The sequence below is a fragment of the Pseudochaenichthys georgianus genome, chromosome 1, assembly GCF_902827115.2.
Source record: "Pseudochaenichthys georgianus chromosome 1, fPseGeo1.2, whole genome shotgun sequence".
NCBI classification, from domain to species: domain Eukaryota; kingdom Metazoa; phylum Chordata; class Actinopteri; order Perciformes; family Channichthyidae; genus Pseudochaenichthys; species Pseudochaenichthys georgianus.
Window position 1 is genome coordinate 47112844 of NC_047503.1, and position 12333 is coordinate 47125176.

Sequence of the window (12333 nt, forward strand, 5' to 3'; positions counted from 1 at the left end):
AGATGTCTCTGCTCCAAGTGTGGCCCGCGCAGTGCTGGGTCCCGTGTTGAGACAGAGTTCTAGCTGTTATGTTCTGGTTGTTTTTGGTGATTTTCGAGATAAGCATGTCTAGCAATACGGGAGTTTCAATATCCCATAGTGAGACATCGAACGGAGTGTTATGAATGAGAACTATAGGTTACTTACGTAACCCCAGGACTCAGAGTAACATGAAGTGAGATGTCTCACCAGACGGCCCTTCTTGCTAAGGCGAAGCGAGAAGAGGTGCTTATTTTGAATGACGCTGCGTCGTAGCGCAAGCTACTTAAAGGGTGGGCGGATTGGACTCCCTGACGTTGACGTCAAGATCACCAGCCAATCAGGATTGGCGTAATGAGATTGATGCGCATCCCATAGTGAGACATCTCACTTCATGTTACTCTTAGGACTGGGGTTACGTAAGTAACCTATAGTTACTTTCTAAGATGCGGAGCCGGGCTTCTATGGCTATGATTCCCGCCTCCAACCTAACAACTATACTACATTTAACACATGTATCGGTACTAGTAAAGGAGGTAGGGAAGTAACCAAACATGAGACAGTTAGAGCAGGAAATAGCACCCGAGGGTGGGGAAAGAGCCATGGCTAGCTATCAAGCTAAAGTAGCTACCGTTAGCAAACCCGAGAAGAGTGTAGGCAACTGTGGAGTTACAGTCGCTAAGAGAAGGAGAGTTGTGAGTGCTTAAGCTGTAGTAACGTGTGATTACAACGTCAGGCAGTTGCCGTGATCAAGAGTTTTAAAACGATCGATAAAGTTAAGATAATAAGCTATCAGCAACAGAACAGGCACACGAGATACCCAGAGATGACAACAACAACAACAACAACAACAACAACAACAACAACAACAACAACAACAACAACCGGAAGTTACAACATGCTTACCGCAATAGTGGTCCGTATGCAATCTCTCTGGGTGGGTGGTGATAGGATGTTGCATTTGAGAGATATATTCAACACTCCTTTGGACAAAAAGCACAAACAGTTCAAGTTATGTTTGAAGGTATGTTGTTTTGTGTGTGGTCATGCCTCAGTCAATGTTATTGATATAGCGCCTATTTCTAGATTTGCTTCTGGCTGTTTCATTTTTCCTCCAGCAGGCTGGGTTCAGAGATTTGTCAAAGCTGAACTCAGAAGAGCAACATTTCCTACGCCTTAGGCTGTATACACAAAACTCAGCCCTGCAGACAGCATCCAAACGGCAAAGACATTAGTCCCATTTATTACCCACCCTGGCCAAAATAGTTTTTGTCCTTCACAGCGAGGGGTTCGGCAGCATTTCCAATTACCATAGACACTGTGTTGACCCTCTAGGGCTTGGGCAAAATGAGAACAGATGTAGATGTGAGGAGGTTCCATTACATTAAATCAATATGCTTTTTACAGGCTGTGCTTGTCCCTCACATCAAAAGTGACAGACAGGATCAGTGGTATCTTAACCATCTGCAACACATCAGGCTGAATCATGACACTTTTTTCATCGCTATGATATTTTTTGCGGATTCTTGGTACAGGTTTCTATTTCTTCTACCCGACTTCAAAATCCTGTTTGATTTTCTTTCATCCGACCTATTTCAGTGGTTTCAATGGTTTCTCTCTGACAGATAAGACACAAGACAACTGAGTCGATGCAACAATATAAAATATAAAACCCCGTAAAACAAAGTGAACATATACTGTAGGTACAACCGGAAAAAGAAAAAAAAAGATTAAGACCTATAAAAGAAATAAAACAATATAAAGGTAGGTAAATAATAAAGACTAAAATAACATTTAAAGTGGGGGGTTGCTAATAAAAAGCTAATCTAAAAAGATGTGTCTTTAGCTGTTCTTTAATATGTCCACTGAGTTGGCCTCTCTGATATTTCCTCGTAGGGTGTTCCACAGTTTGGGAGCGTAGTGGATAAAAGCGGCCTCACCCATTTTATTTTGGGGGATTTTAGGGATCGTTTTTCTTGTCTTTCACCAGAAAGTATAATTGTGTCTGTTTTAGAGCACACACGCAAACTAGCTATGTTGGGATATACATAGTACTAACTTATACATAAATATGAATACACACACACGTTTTTTTTAAACTTATGGCGACTAAATGGAAGCAGCATTACACATCACTGTCCCAAAGATGACATATTAGCCACATCTGATTCTCCTAACCTTACAACACCTCTGCCAACATTTCCTTCTAAAGTGCAAAGTCCTCTGCTGAATTTGCTGCAGGCCGCCACATGCCATAAGTCCTCCCATCAGAGCTGAATGGCCACTGATTTAAGATGAAGTCTGAGAAGAAGTGTGGAGTAAATGAATTTCATACACCAGTAAGCCTGAAAACTCAGTTCTGACCTAGCAGTCACTCTGATTGCGTTTGACACGTGGGTAACAGTGCTATGCTAATCCTGCACTGTTAAAAGGCATGTCGCTGTGTAATGCACACCCATACATGTCTGAATTCACTTAACAGGGATGTGCATGAGTTGGGACATTGTACTTTTTTCCCTTAACTGATCATCAGAGGGTGACCTAAATGCTGTGAGCTGTTTGACTCAGTAACTTCTCACCATAACCCTGAAAAACTTGCGCTCGCCCTCTTGAACGCAATATTTTTCCCACAGACAGATGGTCAATGTTGCAGCTGATTGTATTTTTGCTGCTGGAATTGAGCTATCAGTTGGGTTGGTGATGAAGCATCAGCCGTTTGATATAAACTAGTGAAAGTGACAAGGAGATCATTGCTGGTTCTTACCTTGGTCAATCCTACAGGTCATAAATAACCTGAAGGTCATCCTCTCAGCTCAAGCTAATGGGACTTAGATGTCTGACATATGGGGAAGGATCTTCCACAATCTTTAAACATGATTACAGTGACACTTTTGAGTGATTATTTAGGAGCTGAGAATGTCTTATTTTGGTGTTGTTAACATGAAGACTGATAAGACCTGTAGATCTCATGGGCTAAACACCTGGTTTTCTCTATTGATTTTGAATTACTATAAGGTAAGCACATCATCAGCATCTTGAGATTGGATCACACCAACCTCAACACCCCCCCATCCCCTTGGGGGGGGTGGGAATGCCCCTTCCCCACTTGTCACCTCCTCTGTGGTAACAAGGGAGGAATGCTGCGCCTGCCTTAGGTTATGTTTGAAAATACAAATCAACAAATATAAAAGCAACTAATTATGGAACGAAGATTGACATAGGGTTTTAGGAGGGCTAGAGTTCAGAGACAGGCCTATAACAATTTGAGCCTCAGTTTAGTTACATTTTTTCTTTCAACTGCAACTCCGGCAGTATGAGAACAATTATAAATAGGTATACTATCACAATTCAAAGTACTAGACTTACTTTAATATCTTATAGAATAATCACCCATTGCATATAATACAATTATTCCGAACAAAGGCAAGGCAATCCGTCTTGTCAGACATGTGAGGCCAGATAACCAAAACCTGTGGACCTCCCTTCATAAGACAGGACCCAGGAGCAATGATGACACACAAAGACTTACAAGGCTGTCATGTCTGGTAGAAATTATTTTCTAGAATTTTCTAGATGTTTAATCACCCACATTGCTTGGGGAGCAATTTGGAGTATAGGCCTAAAGTGTATTTTGCCGAAAGATACTTCAACATGCAAACTGGATGAGCCAAGAATCGAACCCCCAATTGTCCAATTAGTGGACCGCCCACAGTAAGGAAGTTGCCAATCAAGGCCAGTTTGTACACACCCACACAACTTCAAGAAGAGGTCTAATCAGGAAACATAAGTGGAAGCACCTGTGTGAGTTGAGTACGGTGTGTTGGAGCTCCACAGGGCTTTTAGTTATACAATCCTTGATTCACGGCTATCCAAGAATGTCTTGTTAGGGATTCATTCATTGGAATTCAGTTTTTATTTGTTCCTTATTTGTTTCTTAGAAGTATTCAGGATGCTGTCTATCTTAACTGTATGTGGTGTCCTCAAAAAGGTCTCAATTATAGTTGCAGCAACTTGCAGCAATCCAATTGTTTCCCTTTTCTTTAGTTTTTGGCAGTCTGAAAAAAAGATAGCTCCAAAACATGTTGACTATATTTCTACGATCAATCTCACAACAGGTGTTTTCCATTTTAGACGTTTGTGTGTGTGTGTGTGTGTGTGTGTGTGTGTGTGTGTGTTTCCTTAATATTCAAGCTGAACACTAACACTGCCATTGAGTTGGCATAACTGCAGGGACTTCCACTTAGGATGAAATCACATACACACCCTATGAAACCTTTTGTCTCCTTTTGGATTAAACGCAGTTTAGAAATAAGTCATGAATAAGTAAGTCAAACCAAAGAGGAAGTATCTAATTGCAAAACAGTGTTCTGGCATTCTGCAGTTAAGGGGATGAGAAACTAATCCATAAGATATTTGGTTAGATGATCAGTTATTTCAGGTGACTCAACACTATATTATTTAGAAATATCTTTAATTGCAGGGTGAAGACTTTTCCAAATAAAACTATAGGTTACTTACGTAAACCCAGTTCTCAGAGTAACATGAAGTGAGATGTCTCACTATGGGATGCGCCTCATCGCGGAGCAAACAGAAGCAGCAATCTCATTACGCCAATCCTGATTGGCTGGTGATCTTGACGTCAGCATCAGGGAAATCACCCCCGATAAGTAGCTTGCGCCACGACGCATGCGTCATTCAAAATAAGCACCTCTTCTCGCTTCACCATAGCAAGGAGGGCCGTCTGGTGAGACATCTCACTTCATGTTACTCTGAGCACTGGGGTTACGTAAGTAACCTATAGTTCTCATTCATAACACTCCGTTCGATGTCTCACTATGGGAAATTGTAGCTCCCGTATTGTCAGACGAGCTTATCTCGAAAATCACCAAACCAACCAGAACTTAACAGGTAGAGCTCTGACTCAACCAGGTGCCCAGCACTGCTTGAGTCACACTGGGAGCAGAACGTCCAGCCTGTTAAGAGGCGGACAAAAGTGAGCGGCGAGGACCAGCTCGCCGCTTGCACCAATGTCTTCGGAGACATCCTGGACAGAGCCCAGGATGCAGCCAGACCCTGAGTCGAAAGAGCTCGCGGACCCGAGGGTGCCTGCGAACTCTGACTCGTATGGGCCCCAAAGCAATTGCTTCCACAAACCAGTGGGAGAGCCGTTGCTTAGTAACAGGCTTGCCCTTATAAGGGTTAGCCCAGGACACAAGGGGTTGGTCATTATGAGGAAGCACCCTTGATCTGTCCCTGTACGTGCGTAAAGCACGGGCTAGACACGGCAAATCCGGCCGCTGTTCCCCGGAGGAATACAGTGGCGGGGAGGATGACTCAATGTCAAATGTGGTACCTGAACTAACCGCCTTAAGATAAAGGCAGGGTTGGGCTTCAACCACACTCTGTTTGCCCTGGGGCGAACTGAGTGCATGAAGACTGTACAGATAGTGCATGAGTGCCACTGGCTCGCTTGGCAGCTGCCAGGGTCAGCTTCATGTCACACTGTATTCAGATTGTACCACTCACGGGCCAGGCCCATAGAGCCAAGCGCTCTGGGTGTAGGTGAAAGATCGCCCCCCCCCGCTTGGGACAGTATGTCCCTGCGTAGTGGGAGCTGCCATGGCTGCCCGCACAGCAGCTGATATATCTCCGCTAGCCAGTACATTGCAGGCCAGTGCGGAGCTATCAGGATAAGTGTGTGGCATTGCTCTCTCACTCTGGCCAGAGTTGGGGGTATCAGAGCCAGGGGTGGGAACGCGTACAGAAGGCCCGGGGGCCAATCGTGCGCGAGTGCATCCACGCCTAACGGTGCATTTAGAACGCGCATCGAAAAGAACAGCTGACACTGAGCGTTGTCTTTCGATGCTAACAGATCCACCGCGGCTCTGCCGTAACGCACCCACAGCTGGCTCACAATCCTTGGATGTAGAGTCCAGTCTGCATAAAGTGGTGCACCTCTGGACAGCAGATCTGCCCCGAGGTTCATCACTCCCGGTACGTGCGTCGCTCTCAGAGAGAGGAGACGTCTACCGCTCCATAGGATAAGTTTGCGCGCCAGTGTGTGTAACTGGAGAGAACGCAAACCCCCTTGGCGGTTAATATACGATATTGTGGTCGTATTGTCTGTCCTCACGAGGACGTGATGTCCCCTGAGAAAAGGCAGAAAGCGTTTTAGGGTGAGAAACACCGCTAAAAGCTCCAGGTAATTTATGTGCGCCCGCTGGAGGTCTCTGCTCCAGAGACCCCTCACCGGGCGACCTTCATAAATACCTCCCCAACCTGTCAGACATGCCTCCGTGGTGACCACTTTCCGTGAAAGGACAGCACCCATAGGCACACCCCGTACTAGAAAAGTCGGGTGCAGCCAGTGGCGCAGTGCCATTACGCATTTCACAGTAACCATCACTCTCCGCGCGCCAGTTTTAGGGCGGCCACCCAGTGCTGAAACTCCCTCATGTGTAAGCGTCCTAGTCGTACGACCAGGATGGCTGACGCCATGAGCCCCAGCAATTGCAGGCATGATCTGAAGAGAACATGTTTGCGCAGCTGGAAAAGAGCGAGACAAGCTCTGAAAGCTTTCACTCTTTCCGCTGACAAGCGAGCTGAAAAGGGCACCGAGTTCAGGCGTAAACCCAGGAAGAGTATAGTCTGCGCGGGGCACAACATGCTCTTCTCTGTGTTTATTATGAAACCCAGGTTGAGCAGGTGCTTTATGAGGACATTTGTCTGCGTAACAGCCTCCTGCTCCGACTGTGCGAGAAGCAGCCAGTCGTCCAGGTAGGTCGCCAAGCGAATACCCTGTTGTCTCAACGGGGCTATCGCGGCTTCCGTACACTGTACAAACACCCTTGGACTGAGAGACAGACCGAAGGGGAGTACTCTGTATTCATAACAGATCCCCTGAAATGCGAATCTCAGATATTTCCTGTGTGGGTAATATACTGGGATGTGAAAATACGCATCTTTCAGGTCGACTGATGTAAACCAATCATCTTGTCGCACGAGCCGCAGCAGAGATGTGTGAGCATTCTGAACTTATATCTTTTTAGATATTTGTTCAGAGCCCTTAAATCAAGTATTGGCCGAATACCGTTCCCTCCCCGTTTGGGAACGAGGAAATACTTGGAATAGAAGCCGCCCTGACTCTGCTCGGCGGGTACAATAGATATAGCCCTCTTTTATAGGAGTGAGAGAATCTCTCTCTCCAGAATGAGGGCTGACTCTCCTCGGGCCTGTGAATGCAGAATGCCCGAGATGCGAGGGGGGTTGACAGCGAATTGGAGTCTGTAGCCCTGTGTTACTGTCTTGAAAACCCAAGCAGATGATGTGAGCATCATCCACTGCATGCTCCTTACGGCCCCTACACACGGCGGCGTGCGTTGCCGCTTCAACGCTTCTGCCCATTCACTTTGAATGGGGTGACGTCACGATTCGCCGAACTGCATTGTGGGAGCAAAGCGTAGCTTCTCTCGAGGTGCTCGCTGCAAAAGTAGAGCAATGTTCTACTTTTGCCGCCTCGACGGAGGCGTCAGCCAATCAAATCCCTCGTATGTAAATCTGACAGTACAAGCAGTAGCCAATCAAACCGGGTGTATGTTGGGAGAGCCAGACCGCAGTTATTTCCCATATGTCAATAAAAGGAGGAGAAAATGATCGTGGCGGTATGGAACATACAGGGATACAAACCGGAGGAGCCAGGCATGGGGGGAGGTGGCAGAGACAGTGGGGGAAACTGGTAGGTTTTCGCTTGTTTGGGGAGTTTATATCCAGTGTATTTCGATTGAATGGACAGCTAGCAAGCATAGACAGTATATTTAGCCAGCTTGGATGTAGCATGAATGCTTTGCTTTGTATGTCCGGGGCGGGACATTCATGTGGTTGGTTGTTGGTCGGGTTGCTCGCGTTGACTCCCCAAGCTGAAGACACGCCCACCGCCAAGCGGCAACGCACGCCGCCGTGTGTAGGGGCCGTTAGAGCCAGTGGAGATGTCACGTCTCTTCCCCTCTGAGTCTCTATTTGTTGTGTTATGGGGCCCTCTAGTGTCTGAACACAGTGGTGCCCCTTTTCGACAATCGCCACCGACACTGCGCATGCGCGTGGCGGTGGTGCCTTCAAAGACCCGCCTGTAATCCGCCCTTTTTAGAGATGCCGTAGCTGCTCTCAGAAGGGGAACAGTTGACGGGCTGTTTATTGGTTTTATTGTTTTTCATTTTTTTGAGCTGCGCCCTCGGCCTGAAGCCTGGATGCGTCAGCGGCAAATGTTTTATGACAGAAAAATCAACAAATGTGTGACATGTGTTTGTGCGGACTTGAGGATTGTGTTGAGGCATCTCTCGAGGCGGCGGGAACACATTTAGAGCTGGGAAACCGTGGACTTCCAGCTCTGTCACAGAGGGGAGAAGGAGGGGCTGTCACGCGGCTCGCTTCTTCTTCCTCGACTGCTGGCCGAAATTCTGGGTTGGCTGCGCCTGAGCTGGAACCGGAGAATGTCTAGGCCAGCTCGCCCTCGTCTCCAGCCTGGGCTGGGGACTCGGGGCGGGCTGCGACCTCTGCATCTTCTGTGTTTTAAACCGAGCAGGGTTCGAGGCAGCTTGGGCGAAGGACTGCTGCTGCGAAGGACTGCTGCTGCGAAGGACTGCTGCTGCGAAGGCAGCGGCTGGACCCTTCGAGGGAGGCAGAGGTGGAGTGCCTCGTCCTCCTTCTTTTTCGACTCACACCTCCTTTGCATGGAGGCGAGAGCGGAGCCGAAAATTCCCTCGGGAACGATGGGCATATCCAGCACATCCTCCTTTTCCCGGTCTGGGAGGTTGGTGAGGTTGAGCCATCTCGCTCTTTCCTGCACCACCATGATCCCCATTGCCTCGCCTGGACGGCGCAGCGTTGGACACGGAGACAAATGTCCGTGACCGCTGCCATCTCGTCCAGAGTGGCTGCCCCTGGGTTACCTGACAGGTCCTCGCAGAGCTCCGCTTGGTAAGCGGTTAGCAGCGAGGACACATTCAGGGCCCTGGCGGACAACGCTGTGGCTTTGTAGGACCGTTCAGTCATTGTCGACTGAAATCGGTCCGACTTTGCTGGCAGCGTGGGGTTCCTGCTTGGTGACGGGCCCATCCTCGGTAGGAGGTGGGCCGCTACCAGCGGTTCCATGGGCGGTATGCGGAGCAGGCCGAGCTTCTCCATTCCATCACAGTCTAGGGAGGAGGCACCCTGGATTGGGACCTTGTTGCTGAAGGGCCGGTCTCTCCACGAGACCGACACCTCATCCAACATCTCCGGGAAGACCGGAAGGAGTTGCCTCTTCGTCCGCGCTGCTTGGGGAAAATGTTTCCCTTCGTAGCGGGACCTGGAGGTCTCCTTGGCCAATTCAGGCCACGGGATGTCGAGTCTGGCCGTGGCGCGTTTACACACGGCCTGCAGGTCCATGCTCAGACAGGGCGAAGCTGGTGTGCTATCGCCCGGGAGAGCAGCCCTCGCTCCAGGCTTTGCAGCCTGAGCCGATGACATGAAGATGTCCTCTTCATGTTCATCCGACTCGGACAGGAGGAACGCCAAGGCGTCCTCTTCGTCCTCATCGTAGTCCAGCTCGAGGACATCCTCCGCGGGTGAGACCATGGTGAGGTCTAACCGGGAGCCCCAGCTCGGTAAAGAGTGGGGTCCCGTTCCCGCGTGTCTTGCTGTCACCGGATTCCGGCCTGCCAGGGCGCGGGATTCCGGTTCTGCAGCCATCGCAGATAATGAGCCCCAGACCGACACGGAGGGGGTTCACTCTCTGCGGCGGACGCCCCCGCGTCTTGACTGCCGGCCGGCAGGTCAGTGGACATGGGGGGGTCCTGCTCCGACAGGCTAGCTTGGCGTGCTAGCCGTCGGCGGAGGCTCTTCACGGTGAAGCGGACACAATGTCCGCACGAGCCGGGGTTGTCGATAGCGCCTCGGGCGTGTTCCAGCCTGAGGCAGGACGAGCAGACCTGGTGTGTGTCTGTGCCCGAGATCTTCAACCCGCAGCCGCAGAGTCGAGCCACCGAGTCGAGCCACCGAGTCCCTGACTCCTCTGGTGTGAGGGAGAGAGGCGTCCATCTTGTTCGCCTCATGGCGTGGAGAGGACCCGCTCTCAACAGGTAAGTTGGGAGAAAAAAGGTGTTACCACCCTGTCCTTAATCCGGAGAAAAGGACGGTGTGGGTCTTTTATTCCCGGAGAATACTGACTGGTGTGACAGTATGCTATGGGCTCAGAACAGTCTCATAATACACACATGCGCACAGAAGGATTCACACTTGTATTTCATGATCCGCAAAAGGATTCACACTTGTATTTCGGGATCCACACTTGTGTTTTTCAATGCACACACAAATGTATTCCGTTTCATATACATGTAAATAAAATCCAAATACAGAAAAAAGTTTTACATGTGTATTTTTGATCCTCACATATTTGTTTTCCGTTTAAAACCTCTGAACCTGCAACACAAACCGCTTTCTGTGCACGGATCGCTGTGCATTCGTGTGTGGGTTTTTTGAGACTCCCCTGACGGTCAGCCGATTCGTACTTGTAATTATTTCTATCTATAGCCAATCAGATGTCTCCTCAATTCTAAGCCAATCACATGAGCGCGCCCCCACGAGGGTAGATTTCTTGCGTTCATGACGTAGCGCTTCATGTACACATTTTGCGCAGTCCGGAGCTGACAGCTCCATGGAGCCTGCCTGCAGGCGCTAATCTCAGGACACCCTCCACTCTCAGTACAGCGCCACTTTCCGAACAGGAAATGCACGCAAATACAAGCCTTTATATTATTAAGGTACAGCGCCACTTTCCAAACCATTGATGAATGCTTGTGTACACAAAAACGGCAGGAAAAACCGTTTTAAATGTGTGTTTCCTGTGTGGCGAATACAGCTGCTTTATTTATGTCTGTATGAGCAGGGTGCGAACTGGAGGGGAGCAGGGGGAGCTATAGCTCCCCTAGTAGTGACATGAGCTCCCCTGGGAACATGGTTTGTGAAATTTGGGGGGAGCTCTCTAAAATACTGATATGATGACCAAATAAATTCCATTTTGGGCATGTTTTTTTTTTCAAAGGTGTAAAATAAGTGAAATAAAATTATAGTTTATGATTCATGAAAAAAGTGTCGCCTGCTTGCACGCTGCCCGCAGCTCCACCCACTACCCACTCACTCACAAGCTCGTTTAGTTGGCACTGCATGTTTACCAGGCATTGTTGCTGCTGCTGACATGTCGAAAAGAAAAAAAAAACGTACCTTGGGCAATTTCTTTAAAAAGACGGCCAAACAACCTGATCAAGAAGACCAACCGAATGTAACTGGTGGGAGCACATCGTACGTTGTGACTGCTGCTACAACAGAACCGAGAGAGGAGGGAGCTAACGTCAGTGCTAGTGCTAACTTGACAGCTAACGTTAACTTGGGGGCTGAAGAGACACAAGAAGACGAGCCAAGAGAAGCTAACTTGATGACTACAACTACCATAGTAGAGGTCGAAGGAGATGTGGAAGAAGATGATGATGATGATGCTACTGATGACCACTCCACCTGTTCTTCCTCTTCCTCCCTGCCTGCTGCTCGAGATGGGGGGGGGGGGGGCGAAGTTGCTGCGGTGGTCCCGCGGCCGCCGGCTGGCTGGACCAGCCAACAGTGGAGTGAGTGGATCACATTTTTGAGACATTTTAAGTTGATTTAATTAAACAGTCAAACGTTACATTGGTGGTCCGTGGATTACTTATTATCAAGTTGATTGAAGTTTGCGTAGCCCATACATGCTCGGGAAATCTGTTGACATGAACATGATCCATCGGGACGTTTCATGTAAATGTAGACCTGCGCATCACCCCGTGTGCAACAGATTTTCTCTATATAATAGGCCTATGTCTGTGCTGTTGCTATTAATGCACGGATCAGCATTTGCGGGGGGGGGCCCCGCAAAAAAAAAAATCCCGGCTCCCCCGGTGACCGTGGTATAGTTCGCACACTGTGTATGAGTTGTTGTGAGTGTGGAGGGAGCAGCTACAGGTTAGCTTAGCCTAATCGATCAGTGCACTACGAAGCCAGTGCTAGACAGTGAACTGTCAACGGGGGGAGCCCCGCCGGTCATTATCGGCTGATATTCACTCTTAATAGTTCGATCGGTGCTCTCTATAAAGGCCGATCAGGAGAGCTAGATCTGATCGATATGGACATAAACGCGAGTGGAGTATAACCGGACGCGAGAGAGAGATCAGATCAGCTGCTGAGTCTGATGGAGACACGCTGCTCTGCATGATCACCTGATGCTCCGCCCTCTGTTTAGCGAGCTGACCGGAC

General features: G+C 48.7%; 1 long non-coding RNA gene across 3 annotated transcripts in view; it reads right to left on the bottom strand.

The window, feature by feature from the left end:
• Positions 1-477: 477 nt before the first annotated feature.
• LOC139434840 (uncharacterized) overlaps positions 478-12333 on the bottom strand; it is an 89205-nt gene continuing 77349 nt past the window's right edge. For all 3 annotated transcript variants that reach the window (XR_011644149.1, XR_011644151.1, XR_011644150.1), the window contains one exon: positions 478-1001. This is a non-coding gene — a long non-coding RNA (uncharacterized lncRNA). The remainder of the gene's footprint in view (positions 1002-12333) is intronic.